Below are 25,889 nucleotides of genomic sequence, written 5' to 3' on the forward strand. Positions count from 1 at the left end.
TATACCTCTAAGCAGATTAAGATCCAGTTTGTGGTATTCTGCTTTTCACTTTTTTAAGGCAGAAATATATTCGCATGGCTTGCAAACCACTGCCGTGAGCCAACTCTGTTTTAGAAAATAAAGTCCACTTGAAAAAACAGTCAACAATAGTGATAGCATTTCGAATCTCATTTTAATACTTCAAAATAACGACCTTAGGCAGATAAAGTAAGAACTAAATACTTCCTAAAAAGTTGTATCTTCCTTTACATTAAACTGAAACTAACATTCAATATCTAAATATATACATAAAAAGATGTATACAATAGAAAACAGTCCCTTATTTATATATCATAAAAAAAATTATTGTTGCGACCATTGGATATTTTCCAAATCAATAGGTAATGGAGACATTTCACGTAAACGTTCGACATATTTGATGCATTTATCGGCAATATAATCAACCTCTTCAATGATGGTAAAACGACCAATACCAAACCTATAAACAATAAATTGCTTTCATTGAACTATGTGCCAAATCCCCATCAGTTCCAATCGCAAGGTTCCAGTGATGCTGAAGTAAATGCTAAGCCACAACATAGGCAAATTATAAATTTAAACAACCACTATACGTTTGTTCTGGATCACAATTACATATAACATGTGATAATCTTGAAGTGATGCTATCATATAAACGTTGCGAAAGAAACTCTATATATTTCTTATCATATTCCATTTCTTTGAGTGCAAGATCACATGCAGCACCAAATCAGTACAGGTACAGTACCCCTACGTATACCACGGTCTTGTCCACCACCACCACTCCGTATATAAAGTGCGCCAACACCCTTTGGACCATATAATTTATGGCCAGATATTGACATTAAATCAATTTTCATTGCATTAATTGGAATTTTGCCAACTGCTTGAGCTGCGTCGGTGCGAAAGAATATATTTCGTGAACGGCAAAGAGCTCCTATATCAGTAAACCAACTTTTCTTAGTTAATATTCTGTTTTAGTTCTCGGTTTGTTGATACAAATGACATTTTTCTTCCATCACTTTTGACAGCAGAAATTGAAGGAGCGATTGACAGTCTATGTACGAGCGGCAACAACAAAATACACAGGAGAGTTGCATTTTCTCTTATGCTTCTACCTGGTAATTGCACCATGGTATAAACTGATGTCATAGTCGCTTTAACTCAGTAGCACTTTGATTTCGTGTGTAATACACTGTATACTTCGTTTGTCATCGGTTTTACTTTGGCGCTACCGCCACGGTGATGTCCTTCTGCGTAGTACACCCTTCTGCGTAGGCGGCCTTCGGCCGCACTTTAAAAAAATAACCCTTAGCCGATCCAACACCGGCTATGCCATGCCATGATTCTGGAATTTTGACTTCAACAATTAAACATGCAGAATTTTAAAAAGCAGAATTTTAATAAATCAGAATTTTGTTCAAGCAGAATTTTTTTTCAATTTACAGAATTTTGTCACCCAGAATTTTGTAATACAGAATAATAACACGCTCTCGTACTGAACTGCTTCGTGGCTTATGAGCGGTTATTAATTTTACGAAGCATGAATATGTAAATGTGTGTTAGTGGATATAAGTGCTTGATATTCTTTGTTTGCAAACGCACTAATATTCATTTTTTGGTTAGTCCACTAATAACCTTAAAAGATGAATAATTCGTTATCGGACGGCAGCTTTTTTCTTAAATTTAACTTTTTCGAAAAATACGCTTGCGTTCATGTTTTTATGTGATTATCCTATAAAGGGTACTTGTTTTGCACACAATTAATAAATTTTTCAGCCCATCGCACAAATAATAAATTTTTCACAGTAAATGCATGCAATTTATCGGACGATAAAATTGAACACGCGCGAATTTATCCGCAGTGACAAACGACAACGGCCGACAACAATTCGGTGATCGGTTGAAATGTACACACGCTTATCTAAATATATGTCTTTATTTTTATCGGACGATTACGACCAGCATCGGGCGATCAAAGTCGGTGACTTTGTAAGCGTACTCATATACGCCGACGCCGAGTTTTGTCGTTTGCCATAAACAAATGTTGATTGAAGAATAAAGATGTTGCATGCGCGAACTTCAGTGGAAAGCAGCGGAGCTTCACAAAATTCTAGTAGGTTAATTCCACCACACCAAAAACTTTAACACAATTTTTAACATAATTTAAGCACACAAAGTACACTGATTGGAGTTTTAGAGAGTAAAAATTAAAATTCTGAACAGATTAGCTGAATAAATAGTGTGCAAATAATTGTTAAATAATAAATACAGACAGTGGTTGTTTAAGAAATTCTGCTGTGGTAAGTGGTGAATGTGACCTTCTAGAATTTTTTGAAGCTTGCTTCAGACTATTTTTCGTCCCTGCAACATCTCTATCTTAAAATTGTCTCTGCCATAAATATCGTTGCGGTGGCGACGTTCGGCACGTTACTATATTTTCCACTCATTTATGGCCCAGCCACAATGCAGTTTTTCATATAGATGCGTTCAACGCAATCTGATCCATTCCAGTAACATCGCCACAATCACGCAAGATGTTGCGTTTGTAAATATAAGGAAACTTTAGACTTGGCAATTGAATTTTACTTCGCCTTGCCTATTCACATACAAAATATCGTGAAGCACTGCTAACATATTTTGTGTTCTGTTCATTTGGTTCATTGAACTGAACTGTGAAAAATGTTAGAAAAGTACTAACAAGTGGGAAAAATAATTTCACTTGCAAAGTATGATAGCACCCGTAGACAAAGCAAATGTCAAATTCTTCTTTTTATGTTTTGCTTGCAAAAAAAGGTGGAAGTTGGCTAATTTTTCATGTCAGATGGTGCCAGTGTCGCCCAGTTTGATATCCCTTTCCCAATTCCCATTTGTTCTAAAGCTCTTCAAAGCAAGGCTGCCAGCCTCAGGTATTCGCCAGGATACTCAATGAGGTTTCAATACCCTTTTGAAATGATACTCATCTCATACTTAAGCTGAAGATATATATACTGTGGCGATTGTTGACATCACTATGCTGTTAGTAAATAATCACGCAACAACAAAAACACGCAGCAGCCACTCTTATGTACATGTACACATTAAAGCTAGCAACCACGGTTGCCACAACCTCTTTTCATTTGGGACCAAAATTCATCGAAAAAAAGGAAAATTTTCAATAAAAAGGACAAAAATTTGTTTTCGTTTATTGGTATACAAACAATGTAATAATCAACAACTTAAAAAGTACAAAACAACACGACGTTACAAACAAACAAAAAGTGCTTCCATTAAAATTGATGATAATTATTGATGATGATAATTAAATACATTTTATCACATATGGGCATATCTTTCAGTCTTATACACATATTTATATGTATTAGGGCGGGTCAAATTGTATGGGGAAAAATGGGGGAAAAAACTTCAGGTGCACATCCAGTTTCTGAATCTATGGGTCATACTAAGTAACATTGTCCATGGGACCATAGGTCTGAAATGAATTTCGAGCCTCCCTAATTTTGTTAGAACATTTTATATCTTAATCCGAATCCGAATTTGACATTTATTTTCATGTATTTTATTTGTGAGAGCCGCTACTCGAATTGGGATATAAAATTTTCTAACAAAGTTAGGGAGGTTCGAAATTCATTTCAGACCTATGGTCCCATGGACAATATTACTCAGTATGACCCATAGATTTAGAAACTGGATGTGCCTTTTCACCAGTAAATTTGACCCACCCTAATGTGTATATATTTAAAAACTTAAAGCATATATCGTTAGCTTAAAGTCAACTTTTACGAATTTTACAGGAGACGAAAAAAATGAATAATTTTTGAAATAAACTTCTTTTTTCAAAACTGTGACTGAGGATACCTTAATTGCAATGCTTTTGAGTGTAGAAGCTTTGGAAAAGATAAATAAATATAATGTATGCCAACCCAGCAGCTATTTTATGATTTAGCACAATTTCGGCAATCAAAACCAATTTTTTCTCCTGACTTAGCACTTTTTACTCAACATGTTTTCCCATCACTCCTCATGTTTAATGATTGAAATAAAACACTAAAACTATATGTTTCACAAAAACACTATTTATTTGTCAAACAAATGCTGTGTTTTGTGTTATTCCAAAAAGACAACTGCCACATACCTTATCTAAATACTAAATCTCTTTATCGTTGTCAGGAGAGTAAGGACTTGGGTGTAATTTTTAACTCCAAACTCTCTTTTTCCAGTACCATTGACTTCGTAGTTTCAAAATTTGTTGCAATGGTTGGGTTCAGTAGACGTAACACCAGTGACTTTAAGGGCCCTATGACGTTGAAAGCACTTTATATATCCTAGGTCAGAAGTAGTCTGGAATATTGCTCAATAATATGGAATCCTTTCTATGAATCTAACACCTGTAAAATTGAGAGAGTTAAAAAATTTTTTACAAAAATTGCTTTACGTATGCTTCACTGGCCAGACGGCCTCCCATCATATACCAGCAGGCGCAAATTGCCTGGTCTTCAGGCTTTTCATGACAGAAGAACTTTTATCTCACTCATGCTTGCCTATAATGTAATAAACTTTAGCACGAATTGCTCTGATTTATCTAATTTGTTCATTCCATATATTCCACTGCGTGATCTTCGGCATAATAGATTATTTATCGAAATAAAGCATAAAACGAATTATGCTATGAATGAACCTACAACTAGGACTATACATATAGCAAATCGATTCAGTAGTGTTCTTAATTTTAATAACAGCTTATATAAGTTTAAACTTGAATTGTTTTATATTTTTAACTAGTCTGTAACAAAGCATGTAGTTAATGGCATGTAAGAATTGAAGTAGATTATGGTCAGCGCAAAGCATTTATCAAACACCAAAGGCATGTGAATTGGGTGAATCCAATTTCAAAGTGTTGCGTAGGCAACCCTCTCAAGGGGTTCCCAGCGCAATATATAGCTTCTCCAACCCAATTGTCAACCTCGCCTACCCGTGGCGAATCCTGCTGTTCCATTGACAGCCGAGACTCTGGCGACCCCAAGTTCCTCATGAAACTAGGGGGGGGGGGGGGGGGAGGACAGGATGGCCTAGAAGGTTTAATGTGGTCATATAAATCGTTCCCGAGATGTTCAGACTAGTACCTTAATAGTGCTTTGTTACCGGAACGTACCGGATCTATATCCGGCAAAGGACCATCAAAGCCTTCGGGGAGTGTCTTAATCGTTAATGCAACAACAACAACAACAACAACAAAGCATGTACTTTTAGACCGAATGAATTAAACAAGTAAATAAAATGCGGGCACAAAGAAATGACTAGTAATTCAGATTGTTATTATTGACTGGTTGACTTGGCACATTTTTTTGAACAGCTGACGACTTAGCACATTTACACATCATTGCAAACAGCACGCAAAAATGAAAAATCAAAAAATTTTTTTGTTGTGATCGATGTATTTTGAATTCAGTTTTAAAACTGCATTAAAATACAGTTTTTCAAAAAAAGTGACCTAGCACATTTTCACATTAAGCTAACGATATGTTTATAATATATTATATTCTGGGGTACATCGAAAAAACGTATAAAAGTTTTATATCGTTCATTGTATAACTTTTCTAGGACCAGCCAGACCTACCAACCAAAAGGACCTGGGTTGTGAGTACAAAGTTCTTTGGCTCGCACTTTATCAAGCAGGGATGGGCGTTATCAACAAATTTGCATAACCATTGACGAAAAAATAAAAAATAAATTTTTATTCATTATTCAAGAAAACTTGAGTGATAAATAACATGGTATTTTTTATTCAAGCATTTCGCCCATTCTTATTTTTGCAAATTTTGAATAAAGAGTTGAGTTATTATTCATTATTTACAATATATGGAATAGCAATAAAATTCTAGTTTTTATTCAGTTATTCAAAAATAAAAAATAAACCATCGAGATGCTATGAAAATATACTCATATGCGTAACCAGTTCGCGTGTAGTTCTGAAGCTTCTTAGGGTAATATTGAGATGATTTTGGGGAGTATTCGCGGGGTTTTTGGGGACCGTTTGGGGGGGGACCCCGAGGGAGTCCCCAAAAAGATCCCGAAATAACCCACGGATGACCCCGGGAGGACCCCGAGAGAATCCCCAAAACCATCCCGAAATGACCCCGATGGAGTCCCTAAAACCACCCTGAAATGACCCCCCAATGACTCCGAGGGTGTCCCCAAAAAGATCCCGGAATGACCTACGAATGACCCCGGGAGGACCCCGAGAGAGTCCCCAAAACCATCCCGAAATGACCCCGAGAGAGTCCCCAAAATCATCCCAGAATGACCCCCAAATGACCCCGAGGGAGTAAAAGGTCACGGAATGACCCTGGGATGAGCCCGAGGTACTCCCCTAAGCCATGCCAAAATGACCTCCAAAAAACCCCCGAGGGAGTCGCAAAAGCCATCCCGAAATGACCCCAAAACCCTAGGGGGATCGCGAGGGAGCCCCTGGAATGGACCCCAATAGACCCCGGGAGGATCACCAGGGTGTCCCAGAAATTACCCCCAAATGCCCCTCAAAAAACCCCGCGAATACTAAGCCCTAAGAAGCCTCAGAACTACACGCGAACTGGTTACGCATATGATATATATTTTCATAGCATCTCGATGGCTTATTTTTTTATTTTTGAATAACTAAATAAAATCTAAAATTTTATTGTTATTCCATATTTTGTAAATAATGAATAATAATTCAACTCTTTATTCAAAATTTGCAAAAATAAGAATGGGCGGTTATCATCAATTAGAATATTTTGAATAACGAGAAAATGTTATTCATTATTCAAGAAATGATTGAATAAAAAAAAAAATTTTTATTCATCAATAAGAAAATTAAAAATGATGAATAATTTTTTATTTTGATTTGTTTCATTTCAAAATGACTCAACCCTGTTATCAAGTACGAAAAGTTATTTATTAACGGTATTATAGAAGTTTCGATTTCTGCTAATACCTTGTCAGGAGTAATTGTACATAAAACTTGTATATCACATCTAGAAAAATGAAAGCGTTTTTGCATTTGCATTAAGAGTTCAATATAAAAATCTAAAATATTTTTTTTTTTTTACCGGAAGTCGTTGTACATCTGTAAAGTTATCGCTTTCTAGAAATACTTCAGCTTTACTTCCAACAAAAATATTTTTTAATTCAAGGTAGTAAGTTTTATCACTTAAATCAAAATTGTTTAAGCATGCATTAGGGGAGTGTATCAGATTTACACAAAACACCAAAAAATTATACGGCTATGCATTTGCTACGTCATGGCAAATACGCAACATAAAAATCTGTAGTTTATTTTTTTTCAATTTCGAATAGCAAATTAACAAAAATATGCAAAAAAAAAATTTAAAACGAAAAAAAGTTGTTCAGGATCCGTAGCTTTCATTTGCTGTAGCAACGTTTCCAACACCAAATACACAAAATTCTGAACCAAGCATGAGCTGCAAGAGTTCTAGAAGGTGAAACGTCTATACCTTTGGGGAAATATACGGACGAGGCTGTAGGGTTCTTATTATCTTTATTTAACTTTGTATTTTAGTTACTTTGAACTTTTTAATTTTTAAATGTATTATCAATATTTTAAGTTTCAATATTGATTTTCAATTTTCAAAATTGCATTCGTTCGAGTCATTAATAAACATTCATTACAACAACCATATGAAGGACCTTACAAAATTGTGGAAAAAGACCAAAAATGTTTTAAACTTGAAATAGATAATAATATTAAAACGATTCCTATTGATAGATTAAAACCTGCAATAATTGAGACAACAGACACAAACAACACCAAGAATTTACATAAAAAGAGAGTTACATTCAATTTGTTTAATGATAAATTTTCTTGAAGGGGGAGTAATGTAGGGTTCTTATTATCTTTATTTAACTTTGTATTTTAGTTACTTTGAACTTTTTAATTTTTAAATGTATTATCAATATTTTAAGTTTCAATATTGATTTTCAATTTTCAAAAATATTGATGATTGTAAAAAAATAAAAAAATATATTGACGCATACATTTAGGCGTTTTAAAAAATATAATTTAAATTTTTATTATGAAATAAAAACGTAGTTTCAATTACTACAGAGGCAACAGAGAGTATAAAAGCAGCGCAAGCTGAGTAATACCTAATCAGTTAGATTTAAACACGCTACTAGTTGTGAAGTGAAGTATAATTGTGAAGTACTCCCAAAGTAAACTAAATAAAGCCTAGTTTGCAATACTGAATATTGGAGTGATTTATTCAACAGGTTAGCGATTCGAACGTTAGCAGAAGGTGCATAATAACCAGGATTCCCCAGAATTCGTTAAAATTGCTGTCAGAAGTGGGATTGTTGAATAAATTCCAGAGTAGTGGAGCACAACAAGGACATGGCCAAAGTGATTTGAAGATCCAACAGCTCAAAAAGCAGTTGGAGAACCGTGGGTTGAATACAACTGGCAATAAATCCGAACTACAAACACGACTACGAGAGGCAATGGAATCAGAACGAATTAACGTGGAAGAGTATGTCTTCCTTTTTAATGGTGATGAAACAACAAAAATGTAAGAGAAAAACGAAGCATCTCAGACAGTTATCACCACAGACTTGAACATGATATTGGCTGCAATATCTGCACAAACATCGACAGTAACATCCAAGACGGAAACTCAACTGGAAGAACAGAAGTCATATATGGCACCCCAACTGGAATAGCAAGAGACACGTTTAACATCCAAAATGGAATCACAGTAGACACGACAAGAGGCACGTTTTTCAGAAATGTTGTCACAAATAGAATCCAGGATTGGAGCACAGGAGGCTCGTATATCCGAAATTTCGTCACAAACAACATCCAGCATTGAAGCACAGGAGGCACGTATATCCGAAATGTTGGGACAAATTTCAGCACAGGTATCACCGCGGATCTCTGCACAACTGGAAGCCTGTATGGACGAAAAAATAATGCAATTTGAAAAAAAAAAAATTGAGGCCGAGGTAGATGGTTTAAAAGTTCGTATACAGGAGCTGCAACTAAATCGCCCGATTTTCAGCAAGCAGTCTGAAGGTAAAAACTCCATACTATGACGGCTCTGTTCCTTTCCAGGTATTTAAGCTTCGATTTGAGAAGATTTCAGCAGTGAACAACTGCAAGTTGCTGCACTGTTCGTGTCATTGAAAGGATCTGCATCTGAAATCTTACAGACTATTCCGGAGTACGAACGGAACAGTTGTGAAGCATTAATGGGCGTTGTAGAGGGACGTTATGGAAGCGAGCATAGAAAGCAGATATACCAAATTGAGTTGCAAAACCGTTACCAAAAAGCGAATGAGACTTTGCAGAAGTTTGCGCCGGATGTTGAAAGATTGGCTCATCTCGCAAATGCAGACGCACCCGTGGAATACACCGAGAGGGTTAAAGTTCAGAGCTTTATAAATGGCATAGGGGATGTGGAAACCAAACGAGCTACATACGCAAACCCAAAACCTACATTCGCAGAAACGGTATCACATGCATTGACTCATAAAACTGCCTCACTATTGAGTAAACCAGCATACAAAGCTCATCGTGTGGCAGTAGACACAATTTTGGAAGCACTAAAGGGATCACAACAGAAAAATGCCGGAGTTATGAAATGTTTCAAGTGCGGCAACCCAGGTCACATTGCACGTCATTGTAGCACCGGTCCTAATAGTTCCACCAATGTGGGTGGCCGTAAACGCAGAGCTGAAGGAGATGAGCAAATCTCTAAATCCACTCAATCGTTAAACTAAAGCGAGTCAGCCGCAAGGGGCGACAGGTGGCTCCCGCAATGGGATGCCCCATAATCTCTATCTCGCAAATAGGAAGAAGGTCGAGCAATTTTTCTGTCGGAGGACATGTTGATGGAAAGGAACGTTTACTGACTGTAGATATGGGCGCATCTCATTCCATCATTCGATCGGATTTAGTCAACAAGAAGATATTAATATAACTGATGTTTTTTTAAGTTGAAATGTTACATGGTAAGAAAAGGATGAATAAAATCAAATCAATCAATCAATCAATCAAATCAATCTAGGAGAAGTAGCACGTGAAGTCACAATTGGGACCGTCACGTTCACACAATTTTATAGTGGCAGAGATTGTTGATGAAATCATAATTGGAGTGGACTTCTCAATCGATAAAGGTATCAAGATCGACATGCAAAGCAAGACGATGCGATATAACATGGATGTGCCACTTAATTAGATGGACGTATCCCGGTAAGAGTACTCAATGAGTTCAAGTCACCACTCAAATTTACCAGAGGAACTATATTGGGAACATGCCAAGAGACTGAAGTAGTAATCAATTGTGAACAGCTGCAGGAAAACTTTTCAACTAGCAAGATTGATCTTTCAAATGACATCATGGCATTGACGGAGGAAGGAAAAACAACTGCTTCTGAAGTACGCAAACATATTTGACCAGGATGGTTCCAAACCCGGCCGCACCAGCATTGTGCAACATCAAATTGACACTGAAGATGCGATGCCGATCCGTCAAGCTCCTCGGGAAGGTGTGAGTCAAATCATACAAGAAATGAGCGACAGCGGCGTCATCGAACCATCAGCTTGTCCATGGAGCTCACCAGTGGTACTTGTGAAGAAGAAGGATGGAAATATGAGGTTTTGCGTGGACTACGGCAAGTTACGACAGCACGAAAAAGGACAGCTAATCATTGCCAATAATTTACGACACTCTGGACTCGCTCTCTGGTACGAAATGGTTTTCCACACTGGACTTGGAGAAAATTGGCTACTGGCAAGTGGAGGTGAAGGAGGAAGACAAAGAGAAACAGCATTCAGCATCGGAGATGGTCTCTGGCAATTTACAGTGATGCCTTTTGGACTTTGTAATGCACCAGCTACTTTTGAGAGACTCATGGATCAGGTACTAAAAGCACTACATTGGAAAACATGCTTAGTGCACCTAGACGACATCATCGTATTGGGAAAAAACTTTGAAGAAGATCTGATGAAGTTTTCCAAAGAATAGCTAGTGCTGGTCTAAAACTTAGTCCCAAAAAGTGTTCTCTGTTCAAGAAGCAAGTCAGTTACTTCGGCCATAAGGTAACGACAGAGGACATCTGCACTGCCAATGAAAAGATAGAAGCTGTAAAGGATTAAAGACCACAGAACCTGCACGAATTAAGAAGTTTCCTTGGGCTGTGCACGTTGAAAGGGCATTTGTGCACTTCCACAATGTTGGCATATCCGATTCCAGGAGCAACGTTTATTCTAGATACAGATGCGAGTGGATATGTTATAGGAGGCGTTTTATCAGAAGAGGTCGATGGATAGGAGAAGGTAGTTGCATATTACAGCCGATCAATTGGAAAACCAGAGAGGAACTATTGCGTTACAAGAAGGAAACTTTTGGTATTGGTAGAGTGCATTAAACATTTTCACAAGTACCTCTAGATCACGCAGCGTTGAAATGGCTTCTGCAGTTCCGTAATCCAGAAGGTCAATTGGCACGGTGGATCGAGCGATTACAGAGCTTCCATTGAGCACCGAAAAGGTAGTACCCATGGGAATGCCGATGCTATGTCACGAAGACCATGTAATTTGCAATGCAAACACTGTTCGAAAGCTGAGGCTAAGGAAGACATCATAGATGTCCGGCTTATGACTATAACGTGTTCAGATGAATGGGACAACTAAGGAAATGTCAGCTAGAAGATGCAGATCTGTCACATGTTGTGCAAGGGCTCGAACGAAACAAAAGTCCAAGTAAAGAGGAGATGTCAGCAGAGAGTCCTATTGCGAAGTCATATTGCGCCCAGTGGAACAGTTTACAATTGATATCCGGTTGCCCACATCGAATATGGGAGAATGAGGATGGTCAATGCAAGAAGAAACTGATAGTTGTTCCCAGGAAGAGGATTCCTGACGTGCTCAGCGAGATGCATAATGGTCCAAGCGGAGGTCATCTGGGAATCAAGAAGACGCTCGATAAAATTAAGCAGATATTCTATTGGGTTAGTTGCCGTCAGTCGGTCACTGAGTGGATTTCCAATTGCGAAAGGGCCCAAAACCCGAGGTCATGGCCAGATGAAACTATATAAATCAGGTACGCCATTTGAAAGGATCGCTATGTGTCTCGCAGGTCAATTTCCTACTAGTAACCGCGGAAACAAATATGTACTGGTGGTTATGGATTATTTCAGTAAATGTCCAGAGGTATACCCTATCAAAAATCAAGAAGCGGAAACAGTAGCAGAAGTGTTTGCAAACAATTGGGTTGCAAGGTATGGTGAACCAATGGAGTTACATTCTGACCAAGGCAGGAATTTTGAATCAGCGGGGTTTCGAGAAATGTGTAAGACATAGGGCATTCGAAAAACACGGACAACCGAACCTTGGAGGAGCACTTAAAGAAAGTAGTAGACAAGTTCCTTAAAGAGTGGGATACACACATATCATTATTTTTGATGGCTTACTGATCGGCAGTGCATGAGACAACGGGCCAAACTCCCGCAAAGGTAATTTTTGGCAATGAAATTCGACTGCCAGCTGATTTTAAGTTTGGGATAAATGCCGATGCGGAAGGAAAAGCCAAGAAATCCACTGGTGTCCTGGAGGAAGAGATGAGGGAAATACACGACCTTGTAAGACAACGAACCAAACTTATGAGTGACAAGATGAAAGCCAGATACGATAAAGCAATTAATTGGGAAGGTTTTCGGGAAGGAAATTTGGCGGGGCTGTACAACCCACAACGAAAAAAAGGCTTGTCCCCGAAATCGCTGTGTAATTGGGAAAGCACATACAAAGTTCTAAAACTGATGAACGATGTAGTTTACCGCATACAAACCATTGGCAAACTACGAAACAAAATGAAAGTGGTTCACTTGGAAAGGCTATCAGCGTTCAGATCAGAAAATTTGTCTGATCGGGACGATCCGACTTAGATGGAGGGCGAATGTTGACATCACTAGGCTATTAGTAAATAATCACGCAACAACAAAAACATTAAGCAGCCACTCTTATATACATGTACACGTTAAAGCTAGCAACCCTTATGTAGAAGGCGACGAAGAGATATATCACACACACACATGCAATCATCAGCCGAAGTAGTTACTCACACGTACACACGCATATGGCTATAAACTACAAATATACACGTAGTTTATAGCTGGTAACCAAGCATGAGCTACAAGAGTTCTAGAGGGTGACGTTTAGACCTTTGGAGAAATATGCGGACGAGGCAACAGAGAGTATAAAATTAGCGCAAGCTGAGTAATAACTAATCAGTTTGATTTAAATTATTTAATTAGTTGTGAAGTGAAGTATAATTGTGAAGTACTCCCAAAGTAATGTAAATAAAGAAAAGTTTACAATATTGAATATTGGAGTGGTTTATTCAACAGTTTAGCGATTCGAACGTTAGCAGAAGTTGCATAATAACCAGGATTCCCCACAATTCGTTACAATACATATGATAAATGTTTGAAAAATCACTTGAACCCAAATTCAAACCTCTGTTGTTTATATGCGAAACTATAAAGCAGAAGTGATCAAAGTCCCCCCGTTTGTCATTTCGTAAAGTTGACGGCCCTATCCAAAACTAATCCCTTGGAGTGAATCATCATGATTATAGCCTATCCAAATAAGAAAAAATACAAGGCGCAATAGCCTCCGAAGGGATTTTAGGCCGAGCTTCCCTTCCAATGTGCGTCAAATTTCTTTAATCTTTTCCTACAAATATGAGGGACGGCTCCGATGCCGACTCCGAAAGGCATCTGAAGGTCGCCTATATAATCCAAGTATAAATACCACCTGCACATTACTGCTCCTGTTACAAATGGGAATACCTAGCATTGGGGGTAGTGCACTAAATTTAGAATGCATTACACTTTCATTAGCATTACACTATTTTGGAAAAATTTGAGTGCGCAATATTTTTCATCGTTATAGTGATAGTGCTGCCTTTCTCCACAACGCGTAAACAATTTTTTTTTAGTCATTTAATTTTTTGACTACTTAGCTGAGCTAAAAACAAAAAATATCATTATTGGAAGTTTTCTATGCCTCCAATCATATGAGTGAAGAAAAATGTTTGTGCACTTAGCTGAAGCTGAAAAAACTGTGCCACGAAAATCATGACTATTAATATCGGCCGTAAGTCGCCTTTGGGCGTGAACAGCAAAGAGCCACAAACGATTTAAAGAAATCACGTCGACGAGTGCTAGGAGTTAGACCAGAACATCTCCTTCGGTGAAACTACGCTTTGTACGAGACATACAGACAAAAGTGTGACTACGTCAAGTATTGGTATTTTTTTCGACAGACGCGGTAGTACGATTCCCTAGGGCATGGGCTAGATTCGAAGCTTCCCTGGAGTAAGCGATGCAATTTTTTTAACGATCCGCTACACACCTTGCCTTCATATTACTTTTTTTAATAAGAAAATCAAGTTACTCATAGTAAGTACGCTGGCGTACGACGGAGCTCCGTCAAGCCGTCGTCGCCGCCGCCGAAAAAGTGATCGACGTAAATCTCTAGTAGGTACAAACTGCTTGAAACTTGAAATAATAACTATGTTTTTAATATGGACTTTATTTGAAATCTGTCAAATGAATAGATTAGCATAAGTTGAATTTTTATTTCCTTTATATTAGTTTAGTTTCATGTTTTTCCGCAAATTTCAGTAAACAATTTGGGAATTTCGCAATCGATTTTTGAGTAACTTCTCGGAGAGCTAGGGTCTTGAAACTCGGAGCACACATCAGAGCCCGATGAAAATTTTACATGAGGGAAAACAAATTTTGCTAGGTGTTCCAGGGATCCAAATAATTAAAAGTCGTCCGAACTTGGAAATTTTGCTTTCGAGTTTTAAGGAACTTTCCGATAACTCAGAAACCTGAAACTTTGAACGAAGCTTCGGGATCTATTAGATTATATTATTTAGGTAAAAGAGTTTGTAGGATCTGACAGATATCGAGATATTCAGAAAGTCCATTTACAACATGTGGAATCTTCCGACAGCTATTTGAGTAACTTCCCGTAGAGCTACATTTTTGAAACTAGTAACGTACCACAGAACCACCAAAAAAATCTCCCGATAACCTAGAGCCATTCAACTTTAAACATAGCTTAGAGCCTTATTAAATTGTTATATTTAAGATATAAAAATGGTATTTACTGCGTGCCGCAGGGATCGTGAAAATTAAAAAAATCATACGAGTTCGGAAGTTTTGCTTTCCAGTTTTAAGGAACTTCCAAATAACCCAGGGACCTGAACTTTGAACATAGCTAAAAGCCCTATTAGATTCTAATATTTAATATAAAAAGTTTATAGCTGGGAAAGGGATCGATACAATGAAAGATATTAAGAATATTAATTTAGAACATGTTAAAGCTTGCATTCGCTTTTTGAGTAACTTTTCATTAAAGATATACGCCGCCGCCGCCGAATGTCACAAATGTTGGCGCGGGGGCGACTTTCGGCGCATTATTATATTTTCTACTATGCCGTTGATTGTTCATGTCGAATATTGTTTCGATATCGTCGAATGTGGGATCAACGGGTGTGCATAATTTTCAGTTATAATAATAGGTACAATTGCGAAGTTTATTTTTTTCAATGCTAGCTCAACATACTATCGGATTTTGCATCGCCGATTTCACCAAGTTATTAAAACAAAATATTAAAAAACTTATATAATAAATTTAAATACTCACTTTGCATAATTTTTCAGAAAGTTAATAAAGAACAATGAATTGAAATAATCTGACCCAATTCGAAAATTCTCCCCATAAGAAACACTTTTAACCCAATAGGTGCTCATTTTTTTCAAAAATTTTTTATCCCGTATGGCTAAAATACCCTTACTAGGGTAGGCACCTTGCCGTTGGTGTGAGGGCTTAGCCGAACTCCATAGCGCCCGACTATGAGGCGGAACTGTTTAGGACTGGCATCTGCGCCGTTTCGCGTCATAGGAGGGCAGCGGGATGTCGGTGATCTAGAACTGCCAACCCCCTAATCCAGGGTGTTATGCGGACCGTGCCTATTGGAGGATTTGCAGCCAAGGGATAAATTCGGCTGTATTCGAACGGAGCCTTGCCGATACCGAGCCACCTCGGGAAGTATTGATGGTCTTACCACAGTAAGGGGCGCTGCTGTGGCGGACGGTTCTTTCCCCGTATATAATACTGGACCGCTGAGCCCGCCTTGTCGGGCAGGTGGTCGTATGACCAAGATGAAGGACTCATTACCTAATTGTAATAAGGACGATGATAAGAGGACTGAGTCGCAAGCCAAGGACGACTAAAATGCATTAAGCGAAGCGTCGGACTCGGGGAGCGAGAGTAGTGCTGATTTAATAAACTCCGTGTTGGAAAAGCATACAAATGAAAACGGAGTAGTAGAGTGGAAAAAGGTACGGCGCAGAGGAAGTAAGAGAGCTTTCTCGCAGTACAGTGCAGCACAAAGAATTGTCCAATGCCTGGTAGCAGTGGTCAACCCAACAGAAGTGGAGATCGAGCGCTTGGAATGAGCTCATGAGGCGGCAGAAGTAGGTAGGCAGTTCAAAAGGTTTGCTGCGAGAAACCCGGTATTGCAATCGTTACGAGGAGGAAGGAGGGTCGAATGGCAGAATGAAGAGGCAACCTTCGGCGGAAGGCGACAAGCCTGCTTTGAAGAGGCAGAAAGGACCCAGCCCTAGATCTGCGAGGCAGGGCAGTCGCATAGACAAGACAAGTAGGCCTAAAGCTATAAGACAGATGGGCCCAATAGCGAGGTAGAAACTACCTCGAAAGCTTCGAGTCAGAGGGTAGTGCCAACTACTGAAGTAGGAGATAATCCAAAGGGAGATAACGCTTAGACTCTGGCTTTCTCGGATTCCCGAAAGGGAGGTAACACTAAGACTCCGGCTTCCTCGGAGGTGCCAAAGGGAGATAACACTAAGACTCCGAATTTTCCCGAGAAGATGAGTGATGTGGCAAAGCAGTCACTGACTGTGGCGCTGGTTGATCGTAGCAGTCCTTTCGGACAGATGACTACTAGAAGGTGGAGATCTGTAGAAAAAGAGCTTATTAGCTTAATGCTTAAGATGGTGCGGGAACAACCAAGTAAGCCCCTTCCAACATTTGATTCATGGGGGTGGTATAAAGGTGTGGAGATAATAGCGTGCGACAACATCGCGAGCTTGCGGTGGCTGGAGGAAGTGGTGCCAAAACTCCAAAGGCAAGACACGAATGGGCGGTTTGAGGTGGTGGATAAAGGGCAAATCCCCACGGTACGAAAAGTTAAGATATGGATACCATGCGTGATGAAGTCGGAGGAAACACTGCGACTTCTGCAGAATCAGAATACGAACATACCGACGCAGGATTGGAAGGTACTTACTGTATCTCGGCCTACGGAGGAAGGTCAGTTCTACATCTTCCAAATAAACAAGCAGGCGGAGGATAAATTGTACACTCAGCTTGGCAAAATGTCCTGGGGTACAGGCAAAATTTATATGCGACTCAGGAAAAGAAGTCCCGAGGATAAAAATCCTAACACGCTAGAAGTGGGCTAAGTCGAAAGGACCTCAAAATCCTAAGAGAAGAAGGACAGGTGGAGGTAGCCGACGACACCACGAAGGTGTTAGAAGAGGACCAACAGCCAAATGGTCCTGCGAGTCGCACAGAGCAACCACCTACACAGCATTTACGAGAGGCTGAAGGGAGCCTCGAATACTCTAAACCAAAAGAACAAGAAGAGGACGGCGACGTCACGACGAAGGTGCTGGAGGGGGCGAGCAGCCCAATGATGCTGCTTGTCTTACAGATAATCCTCCAACACAGTTCGTTTGACGTGGCGCTGATCCAGGAGTCATGGCTCCCATCGGGAGGAAAGGTTTCTAGACTCAGCGCGCGGATTTGGCGTTTACTATGCGCAAACGGAAGGACGGGTGCGAGCTGTAGTCATGGCAAGGAAACAGCTGCATTCATATATGCTGCCTAATTACACTACTGAGGAACTCGTAGTGATGGCGGTTGAGCAAAAGAATAAGCAGACATTTATCGAGGCATCCTGCTAGATGGCCCATGCTGCGGAGGTTCCACCGATGGAACGCAATAGGCTAGTACAGGACGAAGGGCACAAAGGGTGGTTGGTCATAGGCGCGGATGCAAATGCGCACCACAATGGGTGGGGAGGAGCGGAGGCATCCTTCTAAATGGCCCATGCTGCGGAGGTTCCACCGATGGAGCGCAAGAGGCTAGTACAGGACGAAGGGGGCAAAGGGCGGTTGGTCATTGGCGCCGATGCAAATGCGCACCACAATGGGTAGGGAGGAGCAGATACGAACGAGAGAGGCGCATCTCTATTTTGTTACATCCTGTAAACCAATTTGCAGATAGCCAACAGGGGAAATGTCCCTACATACATTGGTCCAACATCCAGCAATGTCTTGATATTACATTGATCTCCGAACGTGATATATCAAGTTATGATTGGAAGGTTCTTGATAGATCATCCTTCTCGGACTATGCGTATATCAGCTTCAGCATCCCCTAAAGAGGGTAGAGAAAGGAGGAACCTTAAGAAACCCTAGGTCAATGAACTGGACTAAATTCCAGAAACAGGCAGAAACAAATTTGGACAACCCGAAGAGGAGGAACTGGATCAGTCTAATGAATTCCTAACAAGAACGCTTATGACTGCGTATAACAGAGTTTGCCCTCTAAGAAGATTCAGAGAAAAAGCAAAATGTTGGAGCAATGACAAGGAAAGCATAGTCCAAGGACTAATAAAGGAAGATAACGGGGAATGGTCACGTAATAGTGAGGAATCCCTTGAGGTGCTTTTCGATACACATTTCCCATCTGGAGATGATTTAGAAGAGCCAGCAGACAGCACTCACACTTCAATCACGGAGCGGGTAGTGCCGGGCTTGGTGACCGATACCAAGATCGAATGGGCGGTGAAGACGTTTTCTAAGTTTAAATCGCCGGGCCCAGATGGTATATTTCCGGCCGTGCTACAAGTTTCAAGCAGAGCGGTCGTGGAATGGCTTAAAATAATATTCGATGGGTGTATAAGACTGAATTATGTACCGCGCTCTTAAAGAACTGCTCGTGTAGTTTTCCTACCAAAGGAGAGAAGATCGGTCACGTGTATCCCAAAGACCATAGACTCAATAGCTTAACATTATTTCTGCTCAAAAGCTTTGGGAGGCTGATAGATGTGTACATAAAGTCCAACGTGGATGAAAAGCTGCTCTCAACAACAGAGCATGCGTACACCAAAGGCAAGTCGGTAGACACCGCATTGCATAGGGTGGTAATAAGCATAGAGAAAACCCTGAAATATAAGGAATATGCTCTAGGAGTCTTCTTAGACATTGCCGGTGCTTTCAATAATGTTTCTAAATGGGCGATTATCAATGGTCTTAATTACATTAAAGTACATCCAGCCTTAACCAGATGGATCGGCTGCATGTTAAATTGCAGGACGATTACATCACAATGGGGATTGTACGAGGCCACGAAATCAGTGGACAGGGGCACGCCGCAGGGAGGGGTGCTATCACCTCTGCTGTGAACGCTGGTCATCAACCAACTGCTCAGGCGGTTCGATGAGGAACCCGTAAAACTTACGGCTTAAGCAGATGACGTTGCAATTGTCGTAAGTGGAAAGTGCCTTCCAACGATTAGCTCTTTGGTGGATCGGGCGCTTCGAGATAATAATACCTGGGTATCTAATGTCGGGTTGAAAGCCAACGCGGAGAAGGCGGATATGGTCTTGTTTACAAAGAGATACAAGATCCCAAATTGGACCAGGCTTAAGTTAGGAAGGGTGACCCTACAGGAGAAACCTTGCACAAAATATCTAGGAATCATCCTAGACAGTGAGGCTTATCGCCCTCTCTTTATCATTGGGTTTTTACAGCGATTGTAAACCCTATTCTATACTACGGAGTTCTTGTTGGTGGAAAGCCACACAAAAACAACCTACCTCAAAAAATTGCAGGGGGTATGCAGATTATCAATGCTTAGCATTAAAGGAGCCCTGAAAATAACCCCGACGGCTGCACTGTATGCCATTCTGCACCTTCGGGGCAGCTTGAACGCCGACCACACGGCCGCAGTAGTATAGCGGCATCAATCACAAGACGAACAGACTACCTGATTCCCCATCTGCGCTTCGCGGGAGATCTTAAGGCCACAATAGAGGTGAATGGTTGGCACAAGGGTGCCCAAATGGCGGACGAGGTGATACATGTGTACACAGATGGTTCCAAAGTAGTGGAAGGAGCAAGGTCTGCGGTATACTGTGCTGATCCAGAAATAAACAGATCCTATGAGCCGCCAGATTACTGTAGCGTTTTCCAAGCGGAAATATTAGCCGTAACCAAAGCAGTAGAAACACTGGAAGAGAATAACTTAAGCTGCAACCGTGTTAACTTTTATATTGAGAGTCAAGCAACAATGAAGGCAATAATGTCGCACAGCACATCATCTAAATGCGCGTTAGAGTGTAAGCAGGTTCTGGAGAGAATCAAGACAGGGAGAAGCATACATCTATATTGGGTCCCAGGGCATATGGGAATAGATGGGAATGAAAAAGCAGATGAACTAGCTAAGAAGGGCGCATCCCTTGAAGGTTGCTCTGTTGACGTCCCAATTAGACTGGGCGAGATTAAGAGAAAGAGAGAGGTGCACATGATCGACCAAGCGGGAAAGGCGCGGGTTCAAGCGCGGGGCTGTAAAGTGTCGAAGATTGTGTGTAGGTCTTACAACCTTAGACTAACAAAGTTGCATTTATCATTAAAAATATTCTGACTGGATACTGCCTTCTGACGTCGTATGTCTTTAAATTAGGCTTGGTCAGTGATAGCAGGAAGTCTTGTAGGAAATGCGGGTTAGAGGAAGAAACGACCGAGCACGTTTTGGGCTCGTGCCCTGCGCTTGCCAAGCTAAGACTCCAGCTATTAAGAGTGATACAGCTGTCAGATCTAGAAGAAGCAAGTGGCGTAAGTCCTAGAAAGCTTCTAGTATTTGCCAAGAGGACGGATTTATTTTATAATATATTGTAACGAATTTAGTGCTATTCCCCTTATTTGCAACCTTCTGCTAAGTTCGAATCACAAAACTGTTGAATAAATAATTCCACTCTTCAATAATGCAAAATGGCCTTTATTAAAGTACTTCTAAAATAACACTACTATTGCTCGCAAGATAGCGTCTAATATCAAACTGATTGTCGCGCCTCTACTGTTGCTGCTTTTATACTGTGCGGTTTCCTCGTTGCATCTTCTAGGCCCTTCCATTTCCAGAACTTACTAGTTAGTTATCAGCTATAAAATTATAATTACAAATGCACGTGTATAGCTTCTCATATGCGTGTGTATTTGTGAGCTATACTTCCACAATTATAATTGCATACTTTTGGGAGCATCTCCGCTGCGTGTACGTATATATGTGTAGATATAATGATTGATCTATTGATGTGCATACAAGTCACTGCTTAGCATCGGCTTAGAGATGATAGTATCCCTTAGTGTTGCTAATATTCGCAGTGTGTGCCCTCCACCTAAGTCTGATCGTCCCGATCAGACAAATCTCTCGATCTAAACGCTGCTAGAATCTCCAAATATACCAATCTTCTATTTCGTGGTTTCCCAATGGTTTGTATGCGGTACATGGTATCACTGATCTTCTTCACAACTTTGTACGGGCCTTCCCAATTGCACCGAATTTTGGATGGAACACCTTTCCGCCGGTGAGGGTTGTATAACAGTACCAAATCTCCCTCCAAGAAACCTTCCGAATTATTGTTCTCATCGTACCTGCGCTTCATCTTACTACTCATTATCCTGGATCGTAACCTCGCACTCTGTTGTTTGGCCAACGAACTACATCGCAGATCTTGCGCTTGACGGACTGGCTTCGCATAATCAGTATCGTTCCCACGATTCACAACAGGGGTGCGCCTGGCTTGAAACTACCCTCGCATTCCTTCTGGGAAACTCTTTCCTTCGTTTTCGTGCATCCCTTTGGTTTTGTCAATGCCAGTGTTTCTCTCGCAGGTACTTTTAATTTCGCTTTATTTGGCCCATTCGATCCATCAACTTTTGCCTTTGACTTTCATGGTCTTTGTCGAGTCTTCTCCACCAGTACTCGATTTCTACTGAACCCTTTCGCCAAACTGAGGTTAAGTGGTATATCCTGGTTCTTATAACGCATAATACTTCTCTGCATGTCGATCCTGCTGTGCCAACTAGGAAGTCCACTCCCAATATGACTTCATCAATAATCTCCCCTACAACGAATTTGTGTAGAACTATGACCTCCCCAATTAAGTCTTCACATACCACTTCTCCCTGGACTTGATTACACTCGCCAATAATCGTACGCAATCTTGCTCCAGGTAATGGCTTTACTCTCCTGTTGACGAAATCAGATCGGATCAAGGAATGAGATGCTCCCGTATCGACAGTCAGTACATGTTCTTTGCCATCTACATTTCCTCTGACGTTAAGACTACTCGATTTTCTTCTGCCAATTTGCGAGACAGATATTACAGGACATTCAACAGCTGGAGCTAGCTCTCGATTTTGACATATGGTACGCTGTTGCTTATCTCCCGCTTTGCGTTATGTAGCTAGTTTCGCTTCCACATCTCGTATGCCATTTATGAAGCTCTGGATTTTTACCCTCTCGGTGTATTCCACGGGTTCGTCCGCATTTGCTAGATGGGCCAGTCTTTCGATATTCGACGCAAACTCCTGTAAACTCTCATTCGCTTTTTGGTAGCGATTTTGCAACTCAATTTGATATATATGTTTCCTATGCTCGTTTCCGTAACGTCTCTCTAGAGCGCTCATCAATGTTTCATAGTTGTTCCATTTGTACTCTGGAATTGTCTGTAAGATTTCAGCTGCAGGCCCTTTCAATGCCACGAACAGTGCAGCAACTTTATCTTCAGCATTCCAGTTGTTCACTGTTCACGTCTTCTCAAACTGAAACTTGAATACCTGGAAAGGAACAGAGCCGTCAAAATATGGAGTTTCTACCTTCGGATTGCTCGTTGGAACAGCTGGGCTATTTAGTTGTAACTGTTGCATAAGACCTTTCAACGCTGCTATCTCGGCATAAATTTTGTCCTCGAGGTGAAAAATTTTTGCATCCTGCTCTTCCAGTTTCGCAAAGAGCTGCGATGATACCTGTTCCGAAATTTGTGTCGACATTCCAGATATACGTGCCTCTTGCGCTTCCAGTTGAGATGACATATATGTATTCTGTTCTGACATTGAACATTGAGATGAAATTTGCGACGCCATTTCTGAAATGCGTGCCTCATGAGACTCCAGCTGAGATGCCATTGTCGATGTTTGTGCAGATATTGTGCTCGTCACTGTCTGCGGTGTTTCGTTTTTTTCTTCCATTTTTGTTGTTGTTTTGTCCTTTCAAAATGAAAAACATGCTCCTCTGCATTGATTCCTTCAAATACCATAGCTACACTTAGTCGTCTTTGCAGCTCGGATTTATTGCCAAAAGTAGCCAATCCACGGACTTCCAACTCTTCCTACAGTTGATGGATCGCTAATTCACTCAACTTTGCCATGTCCAAGTTGTATTCCCAATCTTCGAAATTTATTCAACAATTCCTCTTCTGACACCAATTGTAACGAATTTAGTACAATTCCCATTATCTGCAACCTTCTGCTAAGTTCGAATCACTAAACTGTTGAATAAATAACTCCACTATTCAATAATGCAAAATGGCCTTTATTAAAGTACTCCCAAAATAACACTACTATTGCTCGCCAGATAGCGTCTTACATCAAACTGATTGTCGCGCCTCTACTTTTGCTTCTTTTATACTGTGCGGTTTCCTCGTTCACATATTTCTAGGCGCTTCCATTTCAAGAACTTACTAGTTAGTTATCAGCTATAAAATTATAACTACACATGCACGTGTATAGCTTCTCATATGCGCGTGTATTTGTGAGCGACACTTCCACATGCATACTTTTGGGAGCATCTCAGATAAGATATCTGCATGTGTTTGTGCGTCTCTTCTCCGCTGCGTGTACGTACATATGTGTAGACATAACGATTGATCTATTGATGTGCATACAAGTCACTGCTTAGCATCGGCTTAGCGAGGATAGTATCCCTTAGTGTTGCTAATATTCGTCACAATATTGTAACATATTTAGTGCAATTCCCCTTATTTGAACTTTCTGCTAACGTTCGAATCACTAAACTGTTGAATAAATAGCTCCACTATTCAATAATGCAAAATGGCCTTTATTAGACTACTTTCAAAATAACACTACTATTTCTGCCTTTTATACTCTGTGATTTCCTCGTTGCATCTTCTAGGCGCTTCCAGAATTTACTTAGTTACTGCTATAAAATTATAACTTCAGATGCACGTGTATAGCTTCTCATATGCGCGTGTATTTGTGAGCGACACTTCCACAATTATAACTGCATACTTTTGGGAGCATCTCAGATAAGATATCTGCATGTGTTTGTGCGTCTCTTCTCCGCTGCGTGTACGTATATATGTGTAGACATAACGATTGATCTACTGATGTGCACAACTCACTGCTTAGCATCGGCTTAGAGATGATAGCATCCCTTTGTGCTGCTAATATTTGTTACACTGCCCTCCACCTAAGTCTGATCATCCCGATCAGACAAGTCTCTCGATATAAACGCTGCCAGCATCTCCAAAAGTACCACTCTTCTAGATGGTATCACTGATCTTCTTCGCAACTTTGTACGGGCCTTCCCAACTGCACCGAAATTTGGATGAACGCCTTTTCGCCGGTAAGGGTTGTATATCAGTACCAAATCTCCCTCCAAGAAACCTTCCGAATTATTGTTCTTGTCGTACCTGTGTTTCATCCTACTACTCATTATCATGGACCGTTCCCTCACACTCTGTTGTATGGCCAATGAACTACTTCGTAGGGCTTGATCTTGACGAATTGGCTTTGCATAATCAGTATCGTGTTGACGTTTTACAAGATTAGTGCGCGCTGACTTGAAACCAACCTTGCATTTTTTCTGGAAAATTCTTTCAGTCGTTTCAGTGCATCCAATAGGGTTTGTCAATGCCAGTGTTTTTCTCGCAGGTACCTTCGGTTTTGATTTCTTTGGCCCATTCGATCCGTCAACCCTTGCCCGATCTGTTGGCTTTGACTTTTATGGTTTTTGTCGAATCTCTTTTACCAGCACTCACTTACTGCTGAACCCTTGCTCAAAACTGAAGTTAAGTGGCACATCCTTGTTCTTATACTGCATAATCCTTCTCTGCATATCGATCCTGATGTCATAGTCAACTAAGAAATCCACTCCCAATATGACTTCATCAACGATGTCAGCAACAACGAATTTGTGTAGAACCATGGCCTCCCCAATTAAGACTTCACATACCACTTCTCCCTGGACTTGGTTATACTCGCCAGTAATCCTACGCAATCTTGCCCCAGGTAATGGCTTTACTCTGCTGTTGACCCAATCGGATCGGATTAAAGAATGAGATACGCCCGTATCTACAGTCAATACACGCTCCTTGCCATCCACATTTCCTTTGACGGTAAGACTGCTCGATTTCCTTCCATTTTGCGAGATAGGTATCACCCGACATTCAATAGCTGGGGCAAGTTCTCGATCTTTACATTTGACTCGCTCTTGCTTATATTCTCCAGCTTTGCTTTTACGACCAGCCAATTCGGTGCTGCAATGACGTGCAATGTGACTTCAGTTACCGCACTTGTAACATTTGATTGCACCATTATTCTTCTGTTGCGTTCCTTTTAAAGCTTCTAAAATTGCGTCTACCCACTCTGGCCTTTCTACTTCCACACGGCGTGCTTTGAAAACTGGC

At 40.4% G+C, this 25,889-nt stretch overlaps 1 protein-coding gene and 1 pseudogene across 3 annotated transcripts in view; both read right to left on the reverse strand.

The window, feature by feature from the left end:
* Positions 1 to 25,889, reverse strand: part of Phk-3 (Pherokine 3) — a 136,797-nt gene that overhangs the window by 53,963 nt on the left and 56,945 nt on the right. The gene's annotated exons all lie outside the window — the stretch shown is intronic.
* Positions 343 to 25,797, reverse strand: LOC137247294 (cysteine desulfurase, mitochondrial-like; annotated as a pseudogene).

The sequence above is a fragment of the Eurosta solidaginis genome, chromosome 3 (genome assembly GCF_040869045.1).
Source record: "Eurosta solidaginis isolate ZX-2024a chromosome 3, ASM4086904v1, whole genome shotgun sequence".
Classification (NCBI taxonomy): domain Eukaryota; kingdom Metazoa; phylum Arthropoda; class Insecta; order Diptera; family Tephritidae; genus Eurosta; species Eurosta solidaginis.